This window comes from Macaca nemestrina, chromosome 16, assembly GCF_043159975.1.
Source record: "Macaca nemestrina isolate mMacNem1 chromosome 16, mMacNem.hap1, whole genome shotgun sequence".
Taxonomy (NCBI): Eukaryota; Metazoa; Chordata; class Mammalia; order Primates; family Cercopithecidae; genus Macaca; species Macaca nemestrina.
The window spans coordinates 84858814-84881315 of NC_092140.1; the positions used below are offsets into that span (position 1 = coordinate 84858814).

The 22502-nt window shown below is 41.0% G+C and overlaps 1 protein-coding gene and 1 pseudogene across 1 annotated transcript in view; one reads left to right on the forward strand and one right to left on the reverse strand.

The window, feature by feature from the left end:
- Positions 1-237: 237 nt before the first annotated feature.
- Positions 238-22502, forward strand: part of LOC105491729 (von Willebrand factor A domain containing 8) — a 436474-nt gene continuing 414209 nt past the window's right edge. Inside the window, exons 1-3 of the mRNA XM_071081437.1 lie at positions 238-339; positions 2460-2725; positions 14400-14552. The gene's annotated coding sequence lies outside the window, so the exon portion shown is untranslated. The remainder of the gene's footprint in view (positions 340-2459; positions 2726-14399; positions 14553-22502) is intronic.
- Positions 12406-12729, reverse strand: LOC112428455 (small ribosomal subunit protein eS28-like; annotated as a pseudogene).

Consider the following 22502-nt stretch of genomic DNA (forward strand, 5'->3'; position numbering starts at 1 on the left):
AATCTCAGAAAATCTTTCCCTCCTTATAAGTTTGAGCAAGAGTCAATTACATTGTTTTCTCTTTGTAACGTTAATTACACTGAGGCCTCATCCAACCTGTCAGAAACTTCAGCCAAAGTATTACCCGGCTCTCTCAAAGTTTTGGGGGTCCCTAGAATGGAGTCCTGTGAAGTCACAATGAGTACAAATTGTTGTGGCCTTTGCTTGTTGCCAGGTTTTGTGTCCAGGGTGGTCACACATGCCTACTGGGCTGAGGCCATGCTGATGGCAATACCCTTGCTCTTCCAAGGTGCAGATCTTCTTGAAGCTCAGGGCATCATGACAAATTGGCATACACAAGTGAGTGGCTCTGTTCCACCTGAGTCATAGTCTGTTAGAGGAATCCCACAGTAAGATTATCTGGCTGGAGAGGTGTTCCAGAGCTCATTAAGGTTCTTTCAGTTCATGCAGAGCTTTTTCCCCCTCAGTGCACAAACTATCTGTCTTGGTTGCAACTGGTTCGTATTGGGGTCGCCACATTGTGGCCACAGGCTATTTTTTAACTCTTTATCATTATATTTGACTCCTTTTATGGAGGTCTGTCTGTCAGAGGGTCCATATTTTTCTAGTAATTTATCACGTCTCATCACAACTCCTACCCTTAAAATGCACCCACACGTCAGTTCTCCATATGTGCTTATCTGTGTCTACAAACCGGGAGGAAGTAAAATTTTTCTCCTCCAGGAGGCTCCTCGCTGTCACACGTATCAGTGATGTAGGTAGGGGTGGGCAGGGACAGTAAGCACCACCTAACTCCATCTACCCAACAAATGTAAATTTCAGCCATGATCTAGCTGATAGGCCCTGTGTGTTAGTTAGGGTCCAATAGGGGACACAGAAACAAGTCTCGTAATTCAGCAGACATAACTTAATATAAGGATAAAATGCATCTGAGACTGCTTGATATGTTCTAAAACACCACACACAATAGAAACCACTGTCAGTAAAGTTGCTAATGGACTCCTAAATGCAACTGCACTGGACACACCTAATTTCTTTGTGATATTTAAAGCCATTGGACATTTCTTCCTACTGAAACTGTCCCTGATAAGCTTCTCTGAGACTTTTTTATTTCCCTACCTGTCCAAACATAGCGTCGCAGGCTTTTTGCAAGCGTTCCTACCTAACTTATCACATGATAAATATTTACTGAATAAACTACATTAGCATTGATTATCAGAAAGATTTGCAATTTGACATAAAGTATCATTTTTCTTATTTTTCTCTGATCTGTCACCAAAAAATCCTTATATTATCAACGTTTAAGCACTTTATCCCAGAGAGTTCATTCAATATTGTTATTCTATTTTTCTGAAAAGGAAACCCAGGACTGGAAGTGAAGTCGTGCATTTAAGCTACCCAGTGAGTTAAAATCAAAGATCCAGTGGCATTTGTAGAAGCCCAACTCTGAGTGCTGGTTCTGAGAGCTGGTCTGAGACAATAGTGCCTCTTCGAATAATAGGCAAATAAAAATTCCCGGGGAAGTGACAAAATATCAGTAGGCATTGTTTCTTGTTTCCTTGTTTCTGTTTTAATTTGCTTGTTTGTTTGTTTGTTCTGTGAGAAAGAAGTTAGGAAAAAGCCATATATAACATGCATATTTCTATTTTGTCCATTTCTGTCCTCTATCCCAATAGCATGTTTAGAATTTGAAAAGCAGTTTTCATCTAAGTAGGTTTAACTTACTGAATTTATAATATGACAGAATTATTAATTGGAATTATATTGTATTGAATCCTATTTATATAAATTCATTTGAATTATGTTTATAATATAACAAACATATTAATGTGACGTTAACTTACTAAGTTTACAATATAGCTGTTATATGTTATATAATGTAGATATATGTTTTATTACCATATAGCATTGAATTATTTTGCTGCAAACATATAACCTATTCTGTATTGGAAAACATTAACTGCCAATTTGATTGACTGCATAAGTTGCTTAAATGAGTTATTTTGGTGCTATTTGGATTAACTTTTAGTATTTAGTCATTTCCACTATGAAGAAAAAAGCCAGTGAAAATGAAGTATGATGGCTCCATACTCATTTGCAAGTAGGCCCCGGAGGTCCCAGCCTACTCACTTCTCTGGCCTTTTACCCTCTACTTCCCTTCACTCATCCAGTGTTCACTTCACGCTGGACCTTTACCGTGCCAAGCGCGCCCCACCTTAGGACCTTCACACAAACTGAGGCAGGAGGATCCCTTGAGCCCAGGAGTTTAAGACTGTAGGGCATTATGATTACATCTGTGAATTGCCACTGCACTCCAGCCTGGACAGCATAGCAAGACCCTAGGGTCTGTAAAACAAAAACAAAGAACTAATTAAAAATAAAAAAGAGAGAATGTCAGCAAAAGAGGAAGGAATATGCATTAGGCGCAGGACTCCAATCTTCATTTTCTGCATTTTCAGAGCGGGCATGGTTGCTACGATTTGCTCAGGGTCGTTGTCAAGTCACCTTGCAAGATAACAGCCGGCTGAGTCACCGCTAGCACCTAGACTTACTTTCAGCAAGGAGTCCAACACTACTGGCGGAAATCCTGTGCCTCTAACAAGCTCAGCCTCTCTGTGGGGCGTTCTTCGGGATCCCTCCGCAGGAGCGCCTGTCCTTTGGGAGGAAGAAGAGCCAACTGGGGTCGTTTGCCTTGGTCTCCTCTCTTCGCTACATCCACCTAAAGGTAAAAATATACCTCACTGGCCTACTTTAAGAAAGAAGTGACTGGGGAAAGAGGAGGTAGAAAAGCCCCTGTCCCGGATAATCCCCAATTTGTTAAAATTATATCATAAAGCTAAATGTAATTCTTTTGCTTTAAAAGTACTCCATAGAAAGAATATTCAATAAAAGGTATTGAAATATTTGGAAAAATATAACATTATATCCCCCACTTTATACTTTGCACCTGAATAAATTTCAGTGAGGTGTGAAATAGAAAAACAAAAGAGCATGATAATAAAATATACATTAATATTCATTTATTATTTAAATGAGGTAAGTTGTTCCTGGGTGTCTTAGCAAAGGCAGAAAAGAAGAGATTTCACATATTTTACTCCATATTTAAACTTTTCCACAGGAAAAAGGCATTCATTAAGTTAAAAATAAAGCGAATTAAGAAAAGTAGTCAAAGGTAGAATTTCCTTCCCATACAAAGACCTTTTGTAAATCAATAAGAAACACAAATGTTTAGTAGAAAAAAACTGGTCTGAGAAAATGAGTGATCAATTTACATGAAAAAAGCCCCCCAGGCCAGGCGTGGTGGCACACGCCTGTAGTCCCAGCTACTTGGGAGGTTGAGGTAAAAAGATGGCTTTGAGCCCAGGAGTTTGAGGCTGCAGTGAACTGAGACTGCATCACTGCACTCCAGCCTGGGTGACACAGCAAGACCCTGTCTCAAAAATAAAATAATAAAACATAAGAACCCTAAAAGAACCAAGAACAATTTCTAGCTTGACAAATGTCTAGTGTTGGTAAATGCTGTAGGAAATTGATGTTCTTATATCCTTTTGCTGGGTGTGTAAACTGGTACACATTTTTAGAAATGGTGTGCCAGTGTGAACCAAAATGTAAAGTGGATATACTGTGTGATGTGGCAATTCCATTTCTAGCAAACTGTACTATGGATATCCCATTATAAATAAGCCAATATGTGTTTATAAGGATGCACATTGTTGCTTTGTTTGGAAAGCCAAACCTGAAACTACTTAAATTTCCATCAACAGTGGACTGATTGATAAAAATAGTATATCAAGACAAAGATATATTATGCAAATGTGAAAAGGAATAAGCTAGACATATAAGTACTGATTTGTAAAGATATCCCAGATATTTTATTAAGTGAAAAAAGCAAGCTATAGAATAGTAGGTACAGAAGGATTACACTTTTAGGCCAAAAAAAAAAAAAAAATCTGTAAATGTGGTGGGAGAATCCTTTTACTGAGTCCTCCTCCCCACCACCATCACCATCATTGCCATTACCTCTGTACCCCAACACCCACTGCAGGAAGCAATGAGGGCCTTCTGGGCCTCAGGGAAGCAGGGCCACAACTGAACAGAGAATAAAATAATTAATTCTCAGCTTTTTAATTTCAAAATAGACTTTTGAAACTACTGGCAGAGACAATGGGTTAAACAAATAGTGTTGGAAAGAATGACTGTTGATCCAAAAGCCAATTTTCCTGCTTTAGACAAGATAAAAATACTCCAGGAGAGAAGGGAGCAGGGGACAGAGGAGAGCTGGTGGGAGTAACATCACTCAGAGGACCAGAGCCCCACCCACCTTGGGCTGGCCGCAGAGAGAGGGGGGGAGCAAGAGAACAAGGACATTCTCTTTGCTGTCGTGACACAGGAGCATAGGGAGAGACAAGTAGAAGGTGTGCCAGGCCGATGGACCTGGGGCACCTTCACTGGCTGGGGTCCAGGAAGCAGACTCCGGTTTCATGAAAAGAATCCACAGCCAGCTGGGAGCTCTGGGTCGGCATTAGGCAACCCCATTAGCAGATGCAGCTTCAGCCACCTGGTCTGTACCCGATGCCACAAGGATGGATGGACGGCAGTAGCCCAGAGCCAGATGTGGGCAGTGGGCACCACAATAGATGCTAGTGTGTTTCGATCTGACCAATGGCTGCCTACCTCCAAAACGCCCCACCCCTAGAATCTAGAACAACAGCAACAATGACAATAATCCAGGGCGGAAGAACAGAGAGGAAGCTCCTCCAGTGACTGAGAACTCCTGAAATGCCTGAGTTTCCTCTGAATTGACAAACATAACATGTTCTGCTTCTTGACAGAACTGGTGCTCAAAATAGGGATTAAAATGTTATTTTTAAAAAGTTACATTTTCCACTCCTGAATGTGATGTCCTGAAAGTAATCACACCTGCTATGTATAGATACATGCTGTTTATACATAGGGAAATTCAGGAAGGTATTTCAGAGATTTAACAGGGGACCTCTCTGGGAGTAGAAGTGAAGAACTGGGGACATGAGGAACTTTCCACTTGTGAACTGTTTGGATTTTTCAGCATGATTACTAAAGACCCTGTCCTTAAAGAGCTCAGAGGATATGAAGTCAGGCAGACAGCTAAAGAAATACTTGCAGTGGAGTGTGATGCATACTGCAATTAAATGTCCAAAGAAGTGCAAATGAGGCAAGACACATGTTCCTCAGAGGCGACTGTGCAAGCATTCAGGTGAGCCTTTGCGGATCTCAAGACACTTAGCAGGTGCAGCAGCAGCTGACAGCACCCTCCATTAGGATTATTTCAGATGTCCCCTGAGGACTTGGCTCGTGAGGAGAGGTTGATTCTGGAATACAAATGACCATTTTTTAGGAAGAAACGAGAAAGCTAGGAATAAAATTTTTGACCTAGATGCAGGAAAAAAAGAAATGGACATCGAGCAATACAATTGTATTAATTCACTCACTACTTTATATTAATCTTGCAAATATAAGTTTTTAAAAATCTAATTAAAGCTAGCTTTGCAAATGAGCACCACAATATTGATCAGTATCCTTGACATTACTGTTTAGCATGTGAGTTCCCAGGGTGGTACCTGTGAGATAGTAGAGAACATCTACGTCCTCATCTTTGGCACTTACACTCTTTAAATTGCGCCTCTTCCCAGAGAACTGAGTGGAGAGACCCTTGGCAAAAACTTTAAACAATGGTGGAAAAGACCATGTTTTTGTTACTATTACTGCAGTTATTGTCATCAATATTCTTATTATTGGTGGGATTGGGAGAGGCTGAAAAAAGGAAAAATGTCATTTGAGCGAGGTTCTGACAGACAGCTGGTGGAAAAGAATTCCAAGCTGAGGGAATAACAGGAGAAAAGTCCACAGTGTGGGAGTCAGGAGTGTTTGACGACAGCAGAGCCCAAGTCAGTGGTATGTGTCAGAAACATCACAGGGAGCCCAGGCATGAAACCCTAACAGGCCATCGTGAGGACTCAGGTTTTACCCTGAGTGAGATGGAAAGCTGGGGCATGGGGGGTCTGTGAGGATATGATTTAGAATTTAAAATCATCCTTGGGCTACTAGGATTTCAGTGGATTGTAGTGGTACAAGGACAGAAACATGGAACCTTGTTAGGAAGCTGGTGCAACACACACTGTATACAAGGCAAAGAGTTTGTGTTCCTCCTATGGGGCATCTATACTGCCTCTGGGTGTCTTTTTCAAAGGCATGCTTTATTGTTCAGTATAGTTCAATCTCATCAAATAAAAATAGGATGGTGAAAAGTGGGTGATCAGCCACAGCATGTTCTACCTCTCCAGTGTTCATAAGACTATCTCTTTTTAGTAGGAACTACCAAAAGTTAGAGGCAGAAAACCCAGCAAGATGACAGTCAAGACCACATTGACTAAGAGAATAGGAAGGGAACAGCCAGTATTGAATCTTGTGATGGAGGCAGAAAAATCTGGGTTTAGCAATTAAGTGTATGTGGATAGTGCAACAGAGTTCAGAGGCACTGCCTGGACATTCAATCATTTAGGGACATTTGTAATCAACTTATTGATTTTATTTTAAAAGCACTGGACTTCTTTTTTTTTTTTTTTTTTTTTTAGATGAAGTCTTGATCTGTCATCCAGGCTGGAGTGCAGTGTGCAATCTCAACTCACTGCAATCACTGCCTCCTGGGTTCAAGAGATTCTCTTGCCTCAGCCTCCTGAATAGCTGGGATTACAGGTGCATGCCACTGTGCCTGGCTAACTTTTTTTTTTTTTAAGTAGAGATGGAGTTTTCACCATGTTGGCCAGGCTGGTCTCCAACTCCTGACCTCAAGTGATCCACCCACCTCGGCCTCCCAAAATGCTGGGATTACAGGTGTGAGCCACCATGCCCGGCCAATTTTGAAAGCACTGGGTTTCTATAAAAATCAAAGGACATCTCTGTATGTATTGTGATGTCATTTCAGGCAGTGGAATTACTATAGGGAAATCCTGGTAACTCAGAACAGAAGGAAATGCTTGTGCAAAGGACTACCCTAAGTGAAATAGTTAGTGGGAGTAGCCCACTAACTAGAATCTAGGTGTATTTGTCTGCCAGGGCTGCCATAATAGAATACTGTAGACTGGGTGGCTTAAATGACAGAAATTGATTTTCTCACAGTTCTGGGGGTTAAGTTGCTAGCAGGATTGGTCTCTGTGGCTGGCAGATGGCCACCTACTTCCTGTGCCCTCACATGTGCACATGCATCCTTACTGTGTCTCTGTATGTCCAAATATGCTCTTCTTATAAGGACACCAATGATGTTGGATGCGGGCCCACCCTAAGAGGCTCATTTTAACTTGATCAGTTTTTTCAAGGCTCTGTCTCCAAATACAGTAGCATTCTCAGGTTCAGAGGTTAGCACTTCAACATATGAGTTTTGGGACACATAATTCACCCCGCAACGCAATGATTCTATATGTTTTTAATAACCACAAACACGTATAACCAAAAATGTGTTCCTGTGTTAGGGGATAAGTGTAGAGGAAGAATAGAGATGACATTTAAATGTGTTAAAATGCACTAAAAAGGAAAAAAATTGGAAAAAGCATTTCCCAAAAGAGTTAAACCATTGTCAAATCATTTCAAGCCAGTAGTAAGCTGGGTTAATTGTCAAATGCTTCAGCAAGCTCTAGTGGGGGAGTTAACAGCAGTTATTATCTTAAAAAGAACACATTCATTTCTTTTAATGCTATTATGTTTTAGAAGTGCATAAAAGGTTTCCAAGGAGAGTCCCTTTTGTGTAATGATGCAAATTGTACTGAGTGGTATGCATCATTTCTGGGGTGATATCTGGGGGTAAAGTGGGAAAAATCTAAAGCCTTAGCAATATGTTAAGGTAAATTTTCTTGAACTGGAAGAATGGAGGTAGCTTCTGAAGATGGAATACACGGAGCTTTGTAAAATAGAGATAATAAGAGGGAAATAACAGGTTTTAGAATCTTGCAGGTTTCCTGCTGTTTATAGTTCATAGATCCAAATATAGCTGTGTTTTAAGTTTTTAAAACATCCATTTTGTGTTAAAATCCATCTCTATAGATAGTCTCAGCCTTAGTGAAATAGACTAGGAAAGGAATATCAGTAACTGCACAAATCTCTTCAAAAGGAAATGATTTGCACCAAGGATTCCTGGCTATCTGGATTTTCTGAATATAAACAAAAGAACTTCTGGGGAAAAACAGCAGAATAAAAATCATTAAAATGGAAGAAGAAAGAAAGAAATCAAAAGGGAGATATAAGAGTCTTACTATGACTAATTTTTACTTCTGCTATGTTACTTTTTTATTTCCTGGCACTAATCTCCTTCCGAGGCCAAGACATTTTATCTCACTTATTTATGCTCCATTACAAGTATTTCTCCTGAGGTTGGTGTTTGGGGAGTGTGGAACAATCGAACGTTTGCAAGTGCCTTGGCAAAGAATCGTTGTTTCTGTTTTCTTTCTCTCTCTCTCTTTTTTCCACCATGAATCAATTAGACATTTACCTTTATTACATTTATGAATGTACCCTGAGTCTAAAAAATCTCTGGGTGAATCTAGGCCACACACCAAGTATCTCTGAAGTGTTTAGGTGCTACTGGGATGATAACTTCATAAATAATTATGTGCTAGATTTTGTTGTTATTCACTAATGAGACATATTCCTGTTTAAAGTTGTTGCAAAGAACTCATCTGTGAAATTCCAGTAAAAGATGTTATCACTTTTTTAATATCCCCCAAGTCCCCATCTCTGATACACCATCTTGCTTCCAAACTTCTTGAGGAAGTTGAAAGTTCAATGGCGGTCCCTCTGTTGACTCCATGTTTATCATTGTCTCCATCACAGGTATTTTGTTCTAATGGCATCTCCCAATGAACCATTGTTGTGTTAAATTGTCAATCAGATGTTCACACTGAATCTGTAACTGTGCATACAATTAAGATGTGATGTAATTTACAAAGTGATGTAACAACGGGATGCGGCTCAGTCTCATAGTCCCCTTATCATGAATGATCAGGCAAAAACCCACCCTATGCCTGTGTTTGAGACGATTTTCCAATAATATTCCTTATTTGCATTGCATTATTTACATTTTATACTTTCACAAAGTGAAAAGTACAGCAGTAGGAATAGCCAGCACTAAGCACAAGTGATAGTGGCCAAAAGTCTCTTTCTCGGCCAGGTGTGGTGGCTCAAGCCTGTAATCCCAGCACTTTGGGAGGCCAAGGCGGGAAGATCGCTTGAGCCCAGGAGGTTGAGACCATCCTGGGCAACATGGCAAAATCCCGTCTCTACTAAAAATACAAAATAAATCAGCTAGGTGGGGTGACACATGTCTGTAGTTCCAGCTACTTGGGAGGCTGAGGTGGGAGGATTGCTTGAGTCCTGGAGGCTGAGGCTACAGTGAGCTCTGATTGTGCCACTGCACCACTCCAGCCTGGGTGACAGAGTGAGACCCCTTCTGAAAAAAAAAAAGTCTTTTTCTCTTTCTCTCTCTACCTGCTTTTACATATTTTACATAATGTCTGTTTTAATCCAGGCCCTATATCAAAGCACTGGGCATTAAATATTCAAAGATGAATAAAGTAAAGTAGCAATGATAATTCAATATAATAAATGCTATGCCCGTGGTATAAACTAGAGGCTATTGGAGCATATCTTAGTTTAGGGCACACCTAAATTGGAGTCTAAGAAAAATATGATGTATGAGTGTTTACTTAGTTGATCATTCCAAGAAGCAGAGGTGAAAGTGTAGAGAGTGAGAGAGGGGATTAAAAAAAAGTTGATAAAGGATGTCAATGAGCAACTGTGGGCATCAGGGGCACAATCCCACTGGAGTCTCTCTGAAGAACTGGGTAGAACGAACCTCAGAATCATCTCACTGGAGTTTCCACTGATTCCAGCCCCCTACTAATTGGCCATTGCCTCTGGGGTGTATTAGCATCCTCCACACTTGTATGTTGCTTCTGTAACCAAGCTGAGCAGCTTTGTATGGAATCAGAGAAAGCCCAGAGGCAGCAAAGCAGAGGGAAGCTTCAGAGAGGATTTGAAGTGGGGAGTGGGCAAAGCACATGAGCCCCTTCCCAGGAGGGCCGAGAAGCTGTGGCACAGAGCATCACAAGCATTGGCTACAAAGAGTATTAAGGGTCTCTTAATTTTATTTTGGAGAAGGGAGAGGAGGTTTCCCAGAGTAAACAAGCCCAAAACTAAACCTCAAAGAGGAATGGGCAAAGGAGAAAAGGCATTCTAATATACAGAGGAGCTTGAGCAAAAGAGGGAGCACACTAAGAGAAACGCGAATATTTAGGTAGGGATAATGTGCAAGAATAGAGAGAAAGAGATGAATCCAAAAGAAATTCAGGAAGTTGACTGACAAGACTTGTGAAAGGTAAATGGTGTTTTAATGGGAGAAAGGGGGAGAAAGAAGTTTCTGGTTATGGCGGCAGAGTAGGCGGATGCAGAGGGAAGGATAGAAAACTTGTTTATGCGATGAGGAATATGGCAAGTTCAGCTTTGCTCATTAAATGTCTGTGGTGCCTATAGAATGTACAGGTGGTGACATCTTATAATTACATGTCTGAAATATGAATCCATTAGATACCTGCCTTTATTTGATTTATCAAAGCACTCTGAACCTATTTAAGCACTGGGTGCATCTGGCCATGCATTAACTGTCTCTGAACTCAGGGGAGAGGTGAAGTCTAGAAACACAGATGTATCTAAACACATCCTAAGGGGTTATCAAGGATGTAGTGAGATTATGTGAGTATGTAGAATGAGGAGAGACGAGAGTAGAGAACAGAGCCTTGATGTTTAAATGGCAGGTGAAGAAAGAGAACTCCAAGATGGATATTGAGAACCTGTGGTTGAAGGAGTAGAAGGAAAATCATGAGAAAGTAATAAAATGGGAACCAAGGGCAGTGAGAATGCCAGGGAGAGAAGACAACAATGCCAGCCACAACACAGAGGTCAAGGAAATTAAAAGTGAAAAGTATCTTTTGGGTTTAGTGATGGAGAATTGGTTGGGGATCATAGCATAGTGAGAGTTGCTGCTGCCATGCCACACCAGGCCCTGGGCCAGGTGCTTTGTGTCCACTCTTTCACTGAATCCTCAAGCCAGGCTTCTGAGTTGTTGCCACTATTCTATGCAGAGTGTGACACATGAGGGGTGGAAGACACAGAAAGATTATGTCACGGCTGGGCGCGGTGGCTCACGCCTGTAATCCCAGCACTTTGGGAGGCCGAGGCGGGAGGATCACAAGGTCAGGAGTTTGAGACCAGCCGGGCCGACATGATGAAACCCCATCTCTACTAAAAATACAAAACTTAGCCAGGTGTAGTGGCAGGCGCCTATAGTCCCAGCTACTCGGGAGGCTGAGGCAGGAGAATGGTGTGAACCTGGGAGGCAGAGCTTGCAGTGAGCTGAGATCACGCCACTGCACTCCAGCCTGGGTGACAGAGCAAGACTTCATCTAAAAAAAAAAAAAAGAGCCTGCTCTCTGGTTTATGTATGGCCACTTTCCACTATGTCCTCACATGGTGGAAGGGGTGAGAGAAGTTGCTAGATCTCTTTAATAAGGACACAAAACCATTTCGTGAGGGCTTCACCCTCATGACCTAATAACCTCCCAAAGGCCCCACCTTCAAAAACCCTCACATTAGGGATTACGTTTCAACACATGAATTTTGGGTACAGTGTTGGAGGGGACTTAAATATTCAGTCTATAGCAACTATAATACCTCATAGATGCCACACCAGGAGGAAGAATATCTTTTCCATAGAGACAGGAGGGAAGAAGATAAGGGACATGTGAAGGCAAATATTGGCTGTGTGGGAGTGGAGGAAATTTGTGCAATTCATGTAAGCCTCCATTTTCTCTGTTAAGACTTTGAGTTCCTTTTCTGTGTGTTTGTTTGTTCATTTGTTTGTTTGTTTGTTTGAGACAAGTGTCACTCACTCTGTTGCCCAGGCTGGAGTGCAGTGGTGCAATTTCAGCTCACTGCAACCTCCACCTCCCGAGTGGAAGTGATCCTCCTCCCTCAGCATCCTGAGTAGCTGAGATTACAGGCACGTGTTACCACGCCCAGCTAATTTTTAGTAGAGTTGGGACTGTCACCATGTTGGCCAGGCTGGTCTCGAACTCCCAGCCTCAAGTGATGTGCCTACCTCAGCCTCCCAAAGTGCTGGGATCAAAGGCCACTGTGCCTGGCCTTTGAGTTCCTTTTTTGAGGCAAAGTAGGGCAATGTGAAGATATGATAGGGAAACTGAGGGCAGAGGTGAAATTTCAGAATAAATTGCTGGGGGAAGAAGTGGACATCTCTAAATCTGGGGCCTCAAAGCTTGTCTGCTTCTAAGAACTGTCTCTCCTCCCATGTCATCTACCCAGATGCAGTTGGATCACCCACGTTCCAATTTTCTCTGCATACAATATAAACACTTCATTTAAGAGCAACAGATATTCCATGTGGGCCAAGCGGTTGACCTATCCAAGACCAAGCAGCAGGTTCCATGTAGCCTGCAAGCCTTTAGCCCTGACCCCAATAGGGTGAGTACATCTCCCTCCCACCTGGCCTTTCATGCTCTTGATTATGGAGTAGCTCAGGAAGTCCATGAATTCCACATACACCTGTGTGCACTGTCCCTGCTAGTGAGTCCTGCCCAGAACCTTGGTATCACTGGCCAGCTTAATAGGCTGTACATGGCTTGTGTTCATGGTGGCAGCACAGCTGTGGTCAGGCAGAGATGCTGTGTTAGAAATTGACTTACCCTTCTGATCATAGATGTTTGGTTCATCAGTGGGCACCTGATCCAAACTTAGCCAATCCTATTTTCTTGCCTCCCAGTCAGGGTTGATTCTGCACTAACTAGAGTCCCTACCCAGGAAAAAGTAGAAGTGAAAATAAATCATCTCTCTTCTTGTGTAAAAATTGTAAGACATAAAGATGGAGGATGTTGGTGATTGGAAGGTCTTAGGAGGATCGATATGTAAAACCCCTGCTATATTTATTGATGTATACTAATACATTTTGCATTTATATATATTATAATAACACATATTAATATATATCCAAGCTCAGAATCAACTGAGAGATAGATGCAGGACTCAGACCGTTGGAGATCAAGATGTCATCCTTAATAAAATGCCAAAAAGCCTGGAGACGGTAGCAGAGAATATGATATGTGGACCTACTTATGTTCCACCCCTGAGTTAAGGAGAATTACTCACCCAGTCATAGGCACAGCTGCACTTGTGCTGGCTCTCCCAGTAGAGACCTGACTCTAAAACTCACTGCATGGGCCGGGCGCGGTGACTCACACCTGTAATCCCAGCACTTTGGGAGGCCGAGGCGGGTGGATCACCTGAGGTCAGGAATTCGAGACCAGCCTGGCTAACATGGTGAAACCCCGTCTCTACTAAAAATACAAAAATTAGCCAGGCGTGGTGGTCGGCACCTGTAATCCCAGCTACTCGGGAGGCTCAGGCAGGAGAATCGCTTGAACCCGAGAGGTGGAGGGTGCAGTGAGCAAAGATCACACCATTGCACTCCAGCCTGGGCAACAAGAGCGAAACCCTGTCTCAAACAAACAAACTAAACAAAAAAACAAAAACAAATACTCATTTCCCAAACAGAGAGAAGGAAGGATGCATCTCAGTCACATATATTCCATCTCTTTCTCCAAACTCACCAATCAGCCAGATCACTCCTTCCCTGGGGAGAGGTTGAGGTGTAGGGCTGCAGAGAAAGCAGAGGATGGGCCTTGATAGAAGTGCCTACACTTGGAAATAGGGGGAAAAGGGGGAAGAGTCCCCTCTGCCCAACCTTGGTACTTTCTTACCATGTGAACCAGAGAAGCAGATGAAACTGTAGAGACAGGGAAACAGAAAGATAGAGAGAGAAACAAAGCAAATGAGAGATGTAGAGAAAGTCCTGATAGCATTTGAGTCTCTGGTTCCAGTTGTTCCTCCCGCCTGTGGATTTTTTCCCTTTTACTATGTTCCATGAAAATTATAACAAAATCATCAGGCTCAGGTCTTCGCTATGTAACATACGGTGATCATATTTTCAGTGCATTTTTCTCCCAGTCATCACCAAATTGGACCATCATCAGAGCCATAGTATTGTATATTGGAGACTGTCATAGCCTGGGTTCCCCTTAAAGGAGAGCCTGAAACAAATACTGTACTTAACTTGAAGTACTTTACTGAGGAGTGTGATTCAGGAAGGAGGAATGACGGGGGAGAGCTAATACAAAGATACACTCCTTTTTGCTCACTCTCTCTCACTGGACCGCTGGACTGCCTTGTGAAACTCAGGGCTGCCCAACCGGGCAGAAAGTGAAAAAAGCATTTATCTCATCAAGGGTTTGGCCCTGCCTTTGCAGATTGTTGCAGCCCTCAGTATCCATGGAGAAGCCCAGGCTGGAGCACCGGAGACGGCCACGTGCAGAGATGCCAGGCACTGTCCGATTGTGATTGCAGGAAACTGGAGCCCACACAGAACTGGTTGCCGCAGTAGGAGCTGGAATAAGAGACAGGTGAGGCTGGGAGGATTTCAACAGGTACCCAAGAAACATCACACACAGAGACCTTCATGATGAAATTGGTTCAACTGACTCATAAAGAAGTAATACACTTGTCTCTTTTAAAAATATACTACACATTTTTGTTTGGAGAGTTAATCGAAAAAAACCTAACACTTTTCTCACTCAGTTTTAAACAAGCTCTTTTCAGAGAGGCTAAAATAAAATCATTTGTAGATTATTGTTGTAAATATCTTGGCTTTAGTTGTCTTTAGTAATATATCAGGCTTCCTCTCCGTTCTTCCCACCAGCTCTGCCCTAACGAGTTGAGCAAAGCCTTAAGTCATTCCACATTTACAAAACAGGAGGAGTGTATCTAATAACAAACAAAAAGTCAAAAGGATTAATATAAGATCCCTGCCCTTGACACAATTGATTAATTCTATAAAATGATTAATAATATAACCAGTAGACTACCATTTAAGACCTTCCCTCAGTCTAATGAGGGCCCAAAAGAAAACACATAAAGGAGATGTCATGGTTGGAATGTGGAGTATTTGGGATTGATCCTAGACATTCCTCCAGCAGCTTCAGCACCACAGCAATTGTGGATTCTTGCTTAAATAATGTTCCCTTTTACTCCACTAGGTGTTACTGGTTTCCTAACGTTGTTCACCTTTGGGTAGACTTCCCTCCCCTTCCCCCTTTGGATAAGCAACAATTTTTAACCAATCCTTGCATTAAATTCTCTCCGTTTGAAATACTTAGAATGGTTTTTGTTTTCTGAAATGAACACTGATAATACATATACACAGGGGTTTGTGTGTGTGTGCATGGATGTATGTGTTTACGTAAGTATATCTTATCCAGGTACTGTGTATCCTTTCCTTTTTGCGTTGGTGATATCAGAGTGTTGATATTATCCTGTCTCTCAATTTTTTTCAGTTAATAGTACATTTTGGAAATCTTTCCATATCAGTTCATATGAGCTAGCTTCCTCATTGATTCTAAGGGATGCAAAGTATTTACCTGGTTGGATATCCCATCATTTATGTAACCAGGACTCCACTGGTGATCATTCAATTGTTTCTAAGTTTTTTGCTATCATCAACAACGCTGCAATGAACATCTTTGCGCTCATATGTTTGCATACTTGTTCAAGTAGATTTCTAGAATGACACGGGGTTTCTGGCTTGCTCCAGTTTTAAAAACTGTATTCAAGAAGAAGCCCCTGGTTTGTGGCCTCCTTCTGGTAATTGGGTCACAGATTTGGCTTTTCCATGGGGGAGTCCTTGTGTTTTGTTTATCAGTACTCCAATCCCCAAAGAACTGAGACTTGGCTTTGCTCTTGTTAGTTTCTTACCAGAGGCTAAAATCCTGTATCTGAACCTCCTTCCAAGTACCCTGCTTTCTACTTTGCCACCTCCTAACAGACTTCCCTGATGTCTGCTTCCATATTGGAATATTTCTGTACCTAAATTCCAATTTCCATGCTTTACATATTGGATACCTGTTAATAAATACTGAATCTCATTGATACCATCTATATCAACTTCAATTTGTTGCCTAAATTTCTGGATAGCACTTTACCTGCTGAATTGGATTGCTTGTATCTGTAGATGAACTTCTTGAAAACAGACAGAATTGCATATTATTCTTCTTTGTAGCCTTACGGGCTCTGTCTTATGATAGGGGCTTGCGTCTTGCCATGATGTACTTGTGCATCTGGGAATTATCAAAGATTAGGGGACGTAGACCTTATGCATGCTGAATATACTTTAATTAGAAAATGGAATTAAGGATTAGGATAGAAAAAGGAAGTAAAGGGGAGTGCAGAGATAGAGTTTCTGCAGTTCTGAAGATCAAGTAGATGAAATTCGTGGTGTTTGCATCCTGCTTTCAAGTACCAGAGCCAGAGGAAAGGGAGAGCTTGAATGATGTGGAGGATGGAGTATAGGAGGGTCTGAGGTTGGGTATGAAGCTACCAGGAAGGTTATTATAGCCTCTTGGTACTCTGAGATACTGAGGTTGGCTCCTGTTCCTCATGCCAGTAACTCCAGTGACACAGTCACATGCCTCTGGAACAGAACAGGAGGCATTCACAAGCATCTCACTGAAACTTCAGAGGAAGGAAATCCTTTAAAGTATCTATTTTGCAAAAAGTGGTAAATGCAAAAAGCAGACCGCCAGTTGTTGCCAATGTGATATATAGAACGTCATTGTTCCTATCGTTACATGGTAAACTGCTTGTATTATTTAAAGGAATATAAAAATATCTATGAGGACTTTCATACATTAATTCCCAATTTCAGTCCTCATCATCTTAGTTTTTCCATAAAATCGTGAAGTTGCTAACTGAAAATTCTCCTGCCTATAGTTTTTCAGGGCTCTCTAATTCCTATAGGCAGAAGAGACTAATAAACACAGAAATTCTGCCCGGGGAAGGCAATGGCATTTTCTGGTGCAGTAATGCCTGAGATGCATCTTGAACATTAAGAGTGCAGAGTTTGTCTATCTGACATCTGATCAGATAAGAGGGAATACTCCAGGCAAGGAAATGTCATGAACAAAGCTATCTATGCAAGACCAAGAGAGCAACTAAGTTCAGAAACTGCACATAGATAAGTATCGTTGAAATGTAAGATAGAAGGGGCAGTATATTCATTATCTATATTTGTACAACAAATGACCACATATTTAGTGACTTAAAACAACACAGTTTCTGTGACTCAGGAGCCTGGCATGTTTTAACTGGGTCCTCCATTGAGGGTCTCATAAGGCTAAAATCAAGATACTGGTATCCTTTCTTGGAGCCTCAGCTAGGGAGAAATCTGTTTCCAAGCACCATTGGTTGTTGGCAGTTGTAGGACTTGTGGTTGTAGGACTGAGGTCTTGTTTTCTTGCTGGCTCTCAGCAGGGAACTACTCCCAGCTCAGAGAGGTCACTCTCAGGTCCTTGCCATGTGGCTCCCTCCAGGTCAGCAATGGAAAAGAGTCCTTTCAGTGGATCCCTCCCTCGATTTGAATCTCTTTGACTTCTGCAACCAGCAGGAGAAAACTCTCTGGTTTTAAGAGGCCCATGTGATTAGGTTAGGCTCACCAGGATAATCTTCCTTTCTTACTGTCAACTGATGAGCAAACTTAATTCCACATGCCATCTTAGAATTCTGCCTACCACAGGCAGACCTTTGGATAATGACGCTGAACAAGGAACAGTTTTGGATGCCTCGTTTTGAATAGATGTTGACACTTAATGAATATCTACAAGAAAGAAAACTATATGTTAAAGGACTAAAAACTACATAAAATGAAGTCTGTTACTTAAGCAAAACTGAGGTGTTTTGCCTCAAGCAAAGGAGACAAATTCAAATTTTGAAAGTGACAAAGAGGATGGATTTGATTTATCTGTGTAGCAGCTGATGGTGAGCGGAAGTCACAAGTAGAGCCAGTACAGTGCAATACAGAGAAGAATTTTAATTCTCCACATTCTTTGTGTCTTTTTTTTTGATATTAATTCTTGAACCTCACCCAGATCTGTGGATCCAGAATCTCTGGGAGTAGAGCAGGTGGTCTTTACTGTAGAGTCAAAACTGCCTCTTCTCTTCATGCCTCCTCCTGTTTATTATGTAGTCAACCTACCACCACCGCTGCCATCACCTTCATTACCACTGCTTTGTTATTATGGGTTTCTCTTAAAGGGAACTCAAATCACAACTCAGGCAAACTTTATAAAGTCCCTTTGAAGTAAGTTGATATAAAATATTATATGGATAAAAAAGATAAAGTGACTAAGGCTGCTTTTTTGTTTATCCACTGAAACAGGAGATTGTAGACTCATGCTACAACAGGAATGAACCTTGAAGACATTATGCTAAGTGAAATAAGCCAGGCAAAAAAGGACAAATATTGTACGATTCCATTTATATGAAGTACCCAGAGTAGTCAAATTCACAGACACAGAAAGCAGAAATGGTGGCTGCCAGGGCCTGGGAGAAGGGAGAAGTGGAGTTGTTGTTTAACGGGTGAAGAGTTACAGTTTTGCAAGATGAAAAGTTCTGGAGGTGGATGTTGGTGATGGTTGCGCAATAATATGAATGTATGTAATTCCTTTGACACAATACACTTAAACATGGTTAAGATGGTCAATTTTATGTTAAGTATATCTTACCACAATTAAAACCATTTTTAAAAGGGAGATTGTATCAATGTAAAGGTGTGAGAGTTCCCTAGCAAGTTTCTTTCCTTGGAGAGTCCTACTGTGTCCTCATAGAGTTAAAGCACTTTCACAGAAAAAAATTTCTCAACTCAATGATTTTAAGAACTCAGAGCTTCAGCCATAGACCACATGCTGGAAATGAGCTAGCTTTTAGAATACAACATATTTTAATAAATGTGTTTATTTTATTTCATTTGTTTGGTACAGATTACTAAACAACCACTTCACTAGAATGTGATCCAGAAAGAAAACACAATCACCAGGACTTGTTTTCAACAGACAAGTCTTCATGGAGTGATAATAGGTTATCTGTAATAGAATCCCTTCATCCCCTAAAATAAATGTCCAAATAAATTAGTATCAATATCAGAATGCCAAATTCCATCTACCTCCATGTTCATGTCTAGGCCCCGGGTTTGCCTTGTTCTACATATAGAACGTGGCAAGAGCTGAATGTCAAACATCGTCGGAATCCAGTACGGTTGCACCTACGATGCTGTGATTTTTTCACTTCTAGAAGAGCCTCTGTGTTACAGTCTATTTCTAAACTGTAGATTAATCTCTTCTTTTTCTAAACCCTATTCCTTAAATTCTCATATGTAATGATAGTCTTGAAGATTTCGATCTCCAAAGCAACTTTTAAAATTGATATGAGCATAGTATTTGAGGTTTCATTCTTCCAGAAGCCATCAAATTATACATACCGAGATTCCCTTTACTCTGCTTCCCACATCCATCTTTACAACACTCTGAAAGGTTTTTCAGTCAAGAATCTCATTTCACTGGGTTACATGTGCTCTACGATAACCTCTGTTTTTTGTTTTTTGTTTTTAATAACAGTAACAAAATAGCACCAGTATTTTTTTTTTTTCAAATCATGAGCAGATCCGAGAATGACATAAGTAAAATTTTGCACTCTTCCCTGGGGAATCCAGATCTAAAATATCTACTAAAAGTAAATAAAAAGTTTACATAAGATCCAATACATATATAAACGATGATACTTGTTTATTTCTGAGGCAGGCATTTAGAGACATATATTTTCCAATAATTATGTAGGCTCATGTCTAATCTGCTGTAGCTGTAGAAGCTACTGATTATCCACCCTTAAGTCAGAAAGACTGCCCATCTACGAGTGAAGTATGATATTGTGGTTAATTGCAAAATGCTAACAGCACTACCAGAGGCCCAATTTGTCACCACCCACAGGTCTACCTTGTGGGTTTCCAGGCCACAGTCTGCACCGCTTCTTCAACATTATTGTGAGGCTGGCCATATTTGGCTGTTATCTCTGCTGGCTGTTTCATCACCATGACGCTGCATGTGTCTGTGCAGACATGATAGAAAATTAGTCCAGGCATGAGGCACTTGAGAATGTTCTGCTCACTGACCACAAATTTTAATGAAGCATATAATCTGAACTTGGGTTCTGTTCAATTATTTGACTCCTCAGAATTGCTTACCTTTGTGAAGGTTGTTAGCAGTTCCAATTCAATAGTTTTTTTTTTTTTTTCTTATTTTTTTCCTCCTTGGTTACATGTCTAAGATACTGATTTCATTTTAGTTCTTACTGGTAACCATATTATTATTGTGTAGTTATTTCCTGCCTGGTTGTGGAATGCTTTTTTTTTTTTTTTAACAAAATTCTTCTCTTTAATACTTTCTATATGCTACTAAGTTTAACTTTTTAAATAATATTATTTTTCCTTAGATATGTTTCTGTTTTAAGAAACCAAACTGTTACCTATTTCAAAAAACTGCCATATATTAAACTAAAACATTATTTTTTCTTAATTAATCTATATGAATAAGAAATTATATTATGATCTTATAAAAGGGAAAGTGTTTCTATTAATGAATTTCAAAGGTAAAAGGAACCATTTGGAAGCATGTTAAACTGCTGGCATGGCATCATGTGTATTATGTTATCAACAGTTCATGCTTGACAGCTCAACCTGATAAGCTTGGTTGGATAACACAGCTAGTTTAACGTAAGAAATAGAGTAGGTCGGCCAGGTGTGGTGGCTCATGCCTGTGATCCCAGCACTTTGGGAGGCCGAGGTGGGTGGATCACGAGGTCAGGAGTTCAAGACCAGCCTCACCAACATGGTGAAGCCCCATCTGTACTAAAAATACAAAAATTAGCCGGGTGTGGTGGTGTGTGCCTGTAGCCCCAGCTACTCTGGAGGCTGAGGCAGAAGAATTGCTTGAACCCAAGAGGTGAAGGTTGCAGTGAGCCAAGATCTATACTCCAGCCTGGGCAACAGATCAAGACTCCATCTCAAAAAAAAGAAAGAAAGAAAAAGAAATAGAGTAAGTCAACCTTTCCCAAAATAAATGCCATAGAACCCCAGTTCCATAAGACATTCATAGGCATTATGCCTCAAAATGTTCTTTTATTCAAAAAATTTGGGAAGTAGTGAGTTAAAGTAAACAAGTTTATTTACAGTATGACTTTTAAGAACCTTTCAAATGCCCATGTGTACTGTGGAGCTCTAAGAGTCAGATATAGCATGCAACATCTCCAGTGTGTGTGTGTATGTTTCAGAAAATCTGATAGGACTAGTATTCTTTAAAACATACTTGGAGAAATACTGAAATGCCAGAGGAACTCTTGACCTAGAGAATAGTCTGACATGGTATAAATTAGTTGATGCAATTTCCTAAATTTTTTAGTGGCTTTCTAGAGGTCATGCTAAAAAACTTTGTAAAAAGTCTTGAGGTCCTAAACTGTCCGTTTAACTAGATAGCTTCATGTCATTATTTATTTATTTATTAGAGACCGGGTCTTGCTCTATTGTCCTGGAGTGCAACAGGCTGGAGTGGAGTGGCGTGATCATAGCTCACTGCAACCTCAAACTCCTGGCCTCAAGCAATCCTCCCATCTTGGCCTCCTAAAGCACTAGGATTACAGGCATGAGCCACCACGCCTGGCCTTCATGCCATTATTTAGATAAAGGCAGGGTCTCGCTCTATTGCCCTGGAGTGCAACAGGCTGGAGTGGAGTGGCGTGATCATAGCTCACTATAATCTCAAACTCCTAGCCTCAAGCAATCCTCCACCTTGGCCACCCAAAGTACTAGGATTACAGGTATGAGCCACCACGCCCGGCCTTCATGCCATTATTTAGATAAAGGCAGGTGAGACATGAAGATGTGTAGCTCATTTTGGGGTGGGGACACCCTAAAAGTCTATTAGTCAGACTTCATGCTGTTTGCAGCTGGGACACCTTCCTGTCTGTATCAACATTCTGTCTTGCTTGGGAAAAGGCCACTGTGGAAACAATACACCTGTGTAGCAGGTAGACTGCAATCAGATGTGTCTAAACATTTTTTTGGCAAAACAGTGGGATGAACTTTCCAGAAGCACATTTTCCTGAGCCCTGAAAAGCCTCTTGGGGAAAACTCATCCTGGAGAAAGCAGATGCTAGACGTTGTAAGAGCTGGACTCAGTAAGAAAATGTTGGTAGTTGGAGGAGGAGAGGATGTTATGGAAACAACATCGATATCAATCTGAAATGTCAAGTCTTAATATTCAGATTTGTTTCCTGACCCAGACAGAACCCACTGGACTTATATTGGGTAATTGGGAAGAGGGGGTCTGTAAAGGAAATATTAAAGGAGATACGTAACTTTGTATGACTCACAGGACTAGGTCGGCTTTCCACCTCCTCTAAGAGTGTTACACATAAGAAGCCCCTGCTTTGTAACAGAACGGTACAACCTTTGGTACCTCAAAAGCTCTCTGCAT